We start from the raw sequence: 11,340 nt of genomic DNA, 5'->3' as shown, positions 1-11,340 counted from the left end.
TGGGGCAACAACTAGTCCATGCCCAAAATAATATCAAAGTCTACCATACTGAGCAATAATAAATCGGCTCTGGTCTCAAAACCACTAAGAACAACCAAACACGACCGATACACATGGTCAACAACAATAGAATCTCCCACAAGTGTAGACGCATAAACATGAGAACTCAATGAACCATGAGGTACGCCCAAATATAGGGCAAAATAAGAGGACACATAGGAATAAGTGGAGCCTGGATCAAATAAAACCGATGCATCTCTAAGGCAGACTGGAACAATACCTGTAATGACAGAGTCGGAAGCAACTGCCTATGTACGAGCAGGAAGAGCATAATATCTGTCCTGACTTCCCCTTCTAGGGCGACCTCTACCTCCCCGACCTCTACCTCGAGCTGGCTGAGTAGGTGGAGTGCTAGCTGGTGCTGTAATCATAGCCTGAGGACCCGGTAGAGCACACGATGTCTGAGAAGTCTGTGGAGGTGGACCCCTCCTAAGTCTGGGTCAATCCCTCACCATATGGCGAGTGTCGCCACACTCAAAACAAGCTCTCGGAGGGCGTGGCTATTGTGGCTGGCTCGGGCCAGGTTTGTTGGACTGACTGCTAAAACCACCCCATGCAAGAGGTATATTAGACACTAGAGGTGCATAATAAGGCTCCTGGGTCCTAAGAGTAGCCGGAATACCACTGGCGGTTGGAAGTGTTAAATGAACATGGTGACTCACATAGCCCCTACCATAATAAAATGCAGTTGGGGGACGAGTATCACTATAAGTGCCAGACTCTCGAGATTTCTTGGCCTTCCTCTCCTCTCTCTCCCGAGCAAGAATGCCCTTCACTCTCCTAGCAATACTCACAAGCTGCTGGTACGAAATATCCATCTCCAACTCCTGGGCCATGCTAATCCTGATGCTGGGATGGAGCCCCTCGATAAACCTGTCATACCTCCTTTTTTACTACACCCGAGAGGGAATAAGGGAGTTTTTTCCAATTTAACTGATAATCGAAATGGAATTATTTTATTAAAAATTCAGAGTCGCCACTTGGGATAATTTATGATGTCCTAAGTCACCGATTTAAATCCCGTATCGATGAAAGATTGACTCTGTTTCATAGTCCGCGAACACAGAAATCCGGGTAAGGAATTATGTTAACCCGGAAGAAGGTATTAGACATTCCCGAGTTCCGTAGTTCTAGCACGGTCGCTCAACTATTATTGTTGGCCCAATTATCTAATTTAATTACACATTTTAATCCTACGTGCCCTATTAACTTTTTAGCCGCTTTTATTATTTCAAGAAATTTCAAGGTTATTTAAAACACATCGTAAGCCACGCTACATGAAATGCACCCGCAGTTCACGACACGCTTTATTTAACCTTGTTGGAAATTAGAATCCGGTCACATGAAATGCACCCCCGGATTTTAGCAATTAAGCGTCACAACTACGGCACGGGAACCGTACCCGTAACTATGACAATTTTATTATAAACGCACCTAGGGCAAACTACGAGTGTTTAAAGAGGTATTTTTCCATACCAAGTTAATGTTAATGTGATGGCCATGGATTATGGATTTTATTTGCGTATGGCACGCCTCAGAATCTTCTTTATGAAACCTTACCAAATCAACCCTATTGATAAGCAACAAATCTGTATCTACTTGTTATATAATTAATTATCCATGGATATACCAATTGAAATTAAACCAAGCTATTTATTAAACACTACACAACAAGGAATCGGCATAGTTGGTCAACGATTTCCAGCTACTAGCTTCAATAATAATAATCACAATATTAATCTTCCTTATTTTCAAACTAATTATGAAGTCAACAAAAGCTAATGAGCTATTTCCATAAGACAACAATAAACGCACAAAATGAAATTCTATACCAATAAATCAATATGGACCAACATAATTAAGATACCCATTTCCACAGCACAACAAACACCAAACTAAGCAAAATTAACAAATTAAGAAGTTAGACAATACTCTAATACATTCGCGGCTTAAACAATGAAAAGCTTACCAAAGGATGATCACTGTTCGAATCCTTGCCATCATAGACCTCAAGGATCTTGAAATTGCTTTCATTTAATGTATGGGAAATCAGTTGGTACAAAGTTTGGAATTCAAATATCCAAACGAACAAACAACCACAAATTGAAACCGCAACAACAATCAAAATCGTCTGAAACTATGGACTGTAATTCCGAACCTCGACGAACAGTGACGACCTCAGAACCGGACTTCAAATCTCAATTGAATCTCCATTTTTGGAACACCAAAAGCGAAATTAAAGGAAGGCAGAATTCTTGTGTGTTCGTTTTTCTTATTTTCCGTCTGAGAAACGTGAGTGTGTGCGTGTCGTGAACCGCGGTTCCTACACGATTTCCTACCTGAATTAAGTAGCCTCCCTTTTTAGCTCTTAGACATTAGTTCCTTTTTATTGATTTTTCCTTTTGCTGATCGTCTATCTTCACTCTCAGTCCTTAGGCGTTTTTAGGTTAGCTTTTATAGAGGGTAGGGATCTAGGTTTTTTGTAGGGTTTTTTAGGTTAAGGGGTATGGGCCTAGAAATTATGGGCTAGGTCCGAAAATTAGGCCTAAAAATGGGTCGTTTAAGCCCGAATTTTATTCTTTCCCCACGAACGAGACTAAAAATGCGATCTCATTTATTAATTAGTCCTACTTAAGTAAAATAACTATTAAAATAAGACTGACCGTTAAAACAAATCTATTTTTGGTATTTTCAAGATTAAAAATGACTATAAAATATTAATGAAACTATTTTTATAATTTTTATTTTCTTGTAATAAAATAAAGTAAAAGAGTCAAGATTAGTTGAAATAACAATATTAGGCCTAAATTAAATATTTACATGCTAAAATATAAAAAATCTTGGGGAGGGTCAAAAATCACATGTCTACAGCTGCCCCTCTTTGACTGGAAATATAAAGTATTTTCAGACAAAGAACGACTAGACAGGTTTTTGATCCGACCCTTATTTAAGGAGACCAAAACTAAGAGAAAGGGGAATGTGACCGAGCCCTGGTATCTAAGCTGCCTACATATCCTTGGCTATAAAGGAATCAGACCACGTGTAGTTCAGAAGTGAATTAGATGATGGAGTATACCGAGGTGGAGAGCCGATCGAGGTGCCGTTCCTCTGAGGATACGGTCCGCGGTCCTGTTATTACATAAAAAATCAAAAAATGAAAAATACTAGCTAAGCCTGTCAACTACGAGTTGCAAGATTCCTATCTATAAGTCTTCTGAAGTTTGATCTTGAGTCTTGAATGGTTCTTCATGTAGACTTTAGATTCGAACCTTGGAACTTGTTAGCTACAGGTGCTAGCTCGTTCTTCTTTAGCTTTCCGAATCAAGACCGGACTTGTAGTGCTTGTGACGTCAACATGACTTGAACAGTTCACATCTTTCATCTGCTTCTGCATTTGGATTCACTTCCCTTTTTTCTTTTCTTTCTCTTTTTTCTTTTTTTTTATTCTGGATTGTGACTGACTTCTGTTGATCATCTCGGACTGTTGACTCGCATTCTTGCCGCGAGCTTCTGCTACTTCTAACTTGAATTGAATTCTGAAATGATTTCCCTTATTCTCCAGGTGGGAGCCTGATTACCAACACTTGAACTGTCTTCCTTCGAAACTTGGACTGCCTTCTCTTTGTTCTCCAGGTGGGCGCCTGATTGCCAATACTTGTACTACTTTTCCCTTGACTCATTTTCCCTTTATTCTCCAGGTGGGCTCCTGATTGCTGAACTTGAATCGTCTTTCTTTGAACATTGCTGCTTTCCCTTTGTTCTCCAAGTGGGCTCCTGATTTCCAACACTTGTACTGCTTTTCCCTCGAAACTTGACTAGTTTTCCCTTTGTTCTCCAGGTGGGCTCCTAATTGCTGAACTTGAACCATCTTCCTTTGAACATTGATGCTTTTCCTTTGTTCTCCAGGTGGGCACCTGATTTCTAACACTTGAAATGCTTTTCCCTTGAATTGTTTTCCCTTTGTTCTCCAGGCGGGCTCCTGATTGCTAAACCTGAACCGTATTCCTTTGAACATTGCTGCTTTCCTTTGTTCTCCAGGCGGGCTCCTGATTACCAACATTTGCACTGTTTTTCCTTGAGACTTGAACTGTTTCCCTTTGTTCTCTAGGTGGGCTCCTGATTTCCATCACTTGAACTGTTTCTCCTCGAAACTTGAATTGCTTCCCTTTGTTCTCCAGGTGGGCGCCTCATTACCAACACTTGAATTGCTTTCCCTTTGTTCCCCAGATGGGCTCCTGATTTCCAACACTTGAACTGCTTTCCCTTTGTTCTCCAGGTGGGCTCCTGATTTCCAACACTTGAATTGTTTTCCCTTTGTTCTAGGTAGGCTCCTGATTTCCAATATTTGAACTGCTTTCCCTTTGTTCTCCAGGTGGGCTCCTGATTTCCAACACTTGAACTGCTTTCCCTTTGTTCTCCAGGTGGGTTCCTGATTACTGTCTTCCTTTGAACATTGCTGCTTTCCCTTTGTTCTCCATGTGGGATCCTGATTACCAACACTTTGACTTCTATTCCTTTCCTCTGAATCTTGGATTGTTTTCCCTTATTTGCGAGGTGGGCGCCTGATTGCGAAACCTCGAACTACTTCCTCTTGTGACTACTTTTCCTTTTGAACTATCTTCCCTTGTTTCTTTAGGTGGGTGCCTGATTACTTGCCTGAACTGCTTTCTATTCTTGAAACTCGTGTTGTTTTCCTTTGCTCTCTAGGTGGGCGCCTGCTTACAACAGAACAGACAAAACAAAAGAAATTTTTCTACTCCAGTTTGATATTGGGAACATCTGTGAGTGTTAATCGAATCTTGTTATCAAAAGAGCTATAAGAACTCAAAAGCTAAATCCCATTGTCCGGGAGGGTCCTGAAAATTTCAAATTAAATCTCATCTTAAGAGTGAAAACTTTAAAGCTAAACTATGTCTCCTAAAAGTAAAACTTTACACTAAATCTTGTTAACTATGAATGTCGTAAAATTTAACTAAAGACCATTATCGGGAGGATCCTGAGAACTCTAAATTAAATCCCATTATCCAGGAGGGTCCTGAAATTTTAAATTAAATCCCATTATCCAGGAGGGTCCTAAAAATTTTAAATTAAATCCCATTATCCAAGAGGGTCCTGAAAAGCCGAAAATGAACTTACCTGAGCCATGCTTTCTTCCTGGAGGATCTCTGCAAAACGAACACAATTCCTTGCCGTGAACCATGCTTTTACTCATGGAGGGTTCCTGTAGATCGAACAAATTTTTATTTCCCCTTCGCAAACCGCCTTTGTGCTGACAAAATTTGGGCACGACACTTGAAAAAAAATTTCAAACTTCCAAGCTTTGATTTGGACACAATTTTTGTCCCTGTTTCAAACAAAGAAAACTTGTGAGTTTATAAATATGGTGGTTGGTTTGTAGCCTTGACTTTGAGGGCGATTGCTCCTTCAGTTCCCATGATAACTTTGATTTCAAATCGAAAGGCCTTGCCTGTTTATTGACTAACCACTTTCTCTGCCACCCTTTTCATAGAAAATACCTCTAATCCATTCAAACCCAACATCCTCTATCTGTTGCATTTTGCTCATGAATTGACGTTTACCGAACCTTTATGTTCCACATGAATCCCAAAGCACATTGATTTTTACCAACTCAGTGCGCATGTTATTCTTTCTTGACTTAAACCACTAGCCTTGGCCTTGAGGTCTATTGCTCCTTCACTTGCCATGATAACTTTGGTTTCTGCTTGGAAGACCTTGCTTATCATTAGTTATCCACTTTCTCTGTCAACCTTATCACAGAAAATACCTTTGATCTGTTCAACCAACACACCCTCCATCTGTTGCATTGTTCATGAATTGACATATACCAAACCTTTGTATTTCACATGAATCCCAAAGCACATTGATTGTTACCAACTCAGTGCGCACGCTGTTCTTTCCTGACTTATGCCACTTTGATATGCTAGCTAGATCCCGTTTTGTGCAATTGGAAAGTTGGTGGAAAATTTTGAAGTCATTTCTCACTTGTTTTGCCCAAACAGACTCAGGAAGAGAAAGTAAATAGGACAAAAGGAACAGAGTAAAGGACAATGGAAAGAGATGATTTCTAACAAGAAAACTACAAAGAAGAAACTTATTAGATGTGGGTACCAACTCTAATGACCATGACATGCACCTTTGGATTAAGTGGCCTAATCTGTCAAACAAGTCTGATGTTCAACTCTTGTTATACCCCTAAACCGTGAAATTGTGCTCCAATGCTTCGATTATCCAATCTGATTCACAATACTTATTCGACTTGTAGTGCCCGAAGGGTTTTCACCATCAAGCCTCTCTAATTTTGTACTTTTTCTCAACTCACCATCGCCTTATGGTGCCTGTGAAGGTTTTCACCAATAAGACTCTCTCATTTTATTCTTTTCTTCTTATTTCCTCTGATTCTGCAAATGATAAGGCATTAACCATGGTAAAAACATCATATACTCTTGACATGTCTAAACTCAACACTCTCAAAGATTATCTGGGAGGTGTTTTTTGGACTGTAGAATCCATTTTAAAACTTTGCCCCAATTCTAAAACAAGGGAATTTAGCTCTCTTTTTTTCTTTTTGAGATGAAATTTCTACCCACTCTCGACTTCGTGGGATCATGAAATATTTTATTTGGTGCGACCGAACCGTGAGGCTGCCTACGTATCTTGTGGTGACAAGAATCAGGTCGAACGTAGTTCACACAGATACTTTATTGTTAGCATTTTCCTTTTTCTTTTTTCTTTTTTTTTCTTTTTCCTTCTTTTTCTCTTTCTTTTTTTTCCTTTTTTTTCTTTATCTCTATTTTTTCCTTCCTTTTTTGAATTCTCCTTTTGGAGTGAACTTTCTAAAATAAACCTATGGAGACATGAAGTTTTTTTTTTGTATTACTCTAACTTGATTCCAAAAGAGGGGAAGTCAAAGAATTCAGCACATGCTCAAAGGGGTACAAAATGGTATAAGTGTTTGGGTAGATGAAAGAGGACCTCCCAATCCCTGATAATGCCAAGTATAACACATACAACTTAAAAATGAAAAATGAAGATCATGCATAGCATTTCTTTTGCAGCATCGACATTGATATCACTGATATGCCTTATACTCTTTTTAGTGCCTTGTCAAGTTCAGAACCCTCGTTGGGTAATTTCTTCTTCACTATGGATATCCTCCGTCTGTTTGGAGCAAACTCTCTTGGTTTTATCCGTAACTTGAGATGCACTCGGACTCAAAGTTGCTTGCTTCAAATCGTCCGGGATGCACTCTCCTTTAATGAATTCTTGTCACCCTATTAACTTACCAAGTTATCTACCCCAGTTTCACACAATTCGGGCTCCAAATGATCTCAAAATGTCCGGATCTATACTTATTTCCTTCAAATGTCCCTATCATCTTCAAAATTATTTCATTGCTTCATGATTAAACTAACTTTAAGACCAGGCATAGAATTATGCGCATGTCATGTCACTAGAGCCAGATGAGAGAAAAAAAACTATAAAAGGAGAAGAGAACTAAACAAAAAATGACCAGAAATAACAGAAAATAGGAAATTGCATTAGACCGACGGTGAAAGGGTTTGAACAACAAGACAAACAAAATAAACTGGGGTACAACTCTGGAACAAAACCAGACAATACTAAGCGAGCTACTACGACCAAACAAACTAGGCAAAATAAAAGTATAGAAGGGTTTGAGTCACAAGACAATATCTGGATTATAACCCTGAAAATAACCCGAACAACAGAAATGACAACAAAATAAACCACCAAGATTCCTTCCCGGCTAGACAAGAGATGGAGCGCCTTTCCAATTACCAAGCACGACATCTTAGCCACTGAGTTCCGTATCAACATTACTAAGACCATTACCAATTTCAATATCATTAACTTCAGCTAGCAAGTTCCCAAGAGAATTATCATGCTCCCTGTCACCACGCATCATCCCCATAAAGTGTGCATCGTCATTTGCAGGTAAAGGATTATGCGCGATATAATGGGTGTCACTGTCCTGGATCACAATTATCCCTTCTTGAATCATTCTTTCTATTTCCTTTTTCAAAGTACTACAATCTTCAATGCTATGACCTTGGATGTTAGAGTGGTACATGCACCGTACGGTAGGATTAAAACCTTTTGCATATGGGTCTGGAGTATAGCCGGGGAGCGGCTCAATCAGGCCAAAGTGTTTTAACTTTTCAAATAGGCTTGTATAGGATTCTCCGATTGGCGTGAAAATATTTCTTTGCCTTTGTTTCCCTCCATGCCCCAATTTTCTAGGGTTGTTGGATGCTCGAAAATGCTGTGAAGGCAAAAGTGCATTATGCGGTGCTGGCGCTTACCATGAGGAATGACCCAGTGGTTGGACAGATGGCCAGACGTTGTTCGGAGGATAATACTGGGGTGGATTATGTGGAGCTCGGGGATATTTATGGGGTCAATATTGAGGCTGAAAATGTTTAGAAGGAATGACCACTAGATCCTATCGTTGGTGGGGCTCAGCAACATCTTTTCTCTCAATGGGAGGACAGTCCCGAGAAACTTGTTCGTTCATCTGAACCAAAATTCCCTAAAACCTTCCTTGGGTTTCTTTTCCATTTGAGATAGGGAGGAGCGGTTTGGGACAATGTCTATATTGTACTAAAAGTGTCGCACAAAATCTCTAGCCATGTCATCCCACGTATGCCACTTACCGACATCTTGATGAATATGCCATTCCAAAGCTGCCCCAGTGAGCTCTCCCTGAAATACGCCATCAACAACTCATCTTTCCTGTCAACACTTCTCATTTCACTGCAATAACCCCTCAGATGGGCTTCTGGATCTCTACGCCCATCATACAAATTAAACTTTGGCATTTTAAACCCTTTCAACTTTCTGGATATCTTATCTTGATCTACTGTCTTAGCAGGCTTTGCAATCTCACCGGGAGGCTCAAAATGAGGAACGTGAGAGTATGGAACTGAAACCTTGAAAGTTGGTTCTGGAGCACAGTGTTGGGCATCGGGAATTTTGAACATAGTCTCGCTAGAGGATCGAGGAAAGGTAGCAGGTGGATGAGCTACAAGAACATGAGTGGTCAAAGGAACGGGATATGAGGTGGTTCTGGGGGGGTGGAGTGTGAAAAGGTTATGGGGAGATATCCTAGACTTGTGACAGTGGCAAAATGGTGACAAGTCTTTCGGTGTAGTTAGTGGGAACTGATGGTGGAGGACGCCCACTAATCTAGGCTTGGTATATTTCGGTCATTTGTCTTTTCACCCTTAAGACCTCTTCTTTCAACTCAGATTCTGATTCAACAATTCCCTTAGATGGATCAATAACCCTTCTGTCCAACTCTTTGCCAGTCATGACTACCTTGCTCTTTAACCTTGTGTTGTATGGATGAGTTACCTTAAGAACCACAAACCAACCACCCTTCTGCTCAATGAAGATAACAAAAGGAATAAAATGGGGTCATCCTGTTAGCATTGAGTATTTAACAGCTAAAAATATCACACAGCGTGCAATGCACCTAGCATCAATTGATGGTTCTAGATTGACTTTTAGGGTCACAAGGTCACTTGACATAATCCCAATTTTGTTCATTTCAATCTTCTCTTTTCTTTCTTTTCTAGCACTTCTTGGCTTCCTCATTTTTCTTCCTTTATTTTTTTTTTCTAATTATCACTCTTTTCTTTCCTCTCATTTCTCACATCCCATAATTTCATCTCTTTTTTTCTTTTTCTTTTAATAAAATAAAAAAATAATTCGATCGAACCCTACGTAGGTTGCCTACGTATCATGACGCTGCATGAATCAGATCTTTGCGTAGTTCGGGAAGATCGAAAATAAAGTAAAAACTAACATTCTTTTTTTCCCTTTTTCTTTTTTTAGCCCTTTTTTGTTTATTACCTTAATGACTACTCGTATGAAAAAAGAGAAATAAAAGAAGCAAATCTTTTTTTTTTAAATTTTATAGACTTAATGTTCTATAACCTATTCTAAACTCAAGCTTAAACGAGCATATATTCTTTTTTTTTTCTTTTTGAAACAAATACTCTATGAGAAATTATTAAGGAAAAAGCCCTAGAAGAAGAAAAAAAATTATTTTTTGATTTTTTAGGAAGGAAATCTAAAGAATAAACCGAAGAAAAATATTTTGAATTTTCATTTGATATCCCTGAAAAAAGATTTCGAAATGAGAAATGAACAAGATAAAAAAAATATTTTTGGATTTCAGTTTTTGATTACCTAAGGAAGAAACTTTAAAGATAAACAAAAGATAAAGTATGTTTTTTTATTCTATGTACATTATCCTAAAATTTTAATGAAAATAAAAAGATTTTTTTTTCATTTTTCATTAATTTCTCAAAGAAGAACCTCAAAAGAAAATCTTTTTGGATTTTTGGAATTAATACCTTAAAGAAAACTTTTTAAAGAGGTACTAAAAGATTTATTTTTTATTTTTAGTCTTAATGTACTAAAAGGAAATATAAAAGCAATTTTTGATTTGAGTTGTAGATATTAATTTAATAAAGGAAAACCACCTCAAATGATTTTTTATTCCTAGAATTAGTATTCTAAAGAAAACTTCTAATGGAAATATAAAAACACAAAATTTCTTTTTTTTTTTGGATTTTTGATTTATAACACGTTTTCCAAATACGAAATAGGAAATACAATAATAAAAGACTCGGCAAACTTAACTAGACTATGATAAATTCTAACATCACCTAAAATACTCGATATTACTATACAAAACTAGAAGGTAAAAGATGACATAAAAAGGAACAACAGACTCAAAACATAATAACTAAAAAAAAAATCTCCTTAAGCAAACTCCTAAATGAGCAACCCTGACTGGATGGTCCTAAGGCGTCTGTCATGCCCAAACTCCGGTAAGTAGATCCACACCTGTATGATAAAATTAAACCAAATAAAGTTAAAGACCTAGAACATTATGTGAGACAATAATACTTCCTGTTGGACACATGCAAGACAAGATTGTGACTATTTTTGTAAAATTAACCTATGTGGCTAAAGGTGGCTAAAAATGCAAGATTTGGCTAAGACCCCGCGAAGCCAAGAACCTAAACTCACTAGGAAGATCGGACTCTATGTGGGTTGCCTACGTATCACGCCCCGAAAGACGAAAATCAAGTATGCGTAGTTCAGGCAAATTGGATAAGGGTAAGAATTAAAAAAAAATAATTGATTTGGAGAAAATATATTTTTTTGTCTTTTGTTTTGAAAAATGATGAAACATGTAAACTCTTTTTGTATTTTCTTTTCCTATTT

This window comes from Nicotiana sylvestris, chromosome 12 (genome assembly GCF_000393655.2).
Source record: "Nicotiana sylvestris chromosome 12, ASM39365v2, whole genome shotgun sequence".
Lineage (NCBI taxonomy): Eukaryota > Viridiplantae > Streptophyta > Magnoliopsida > Solanales > Solanaceae > Nicotiana > Nicotiana sylvestris.
This window is presented reverse-complemented; position numbering follows the sequence as displayed.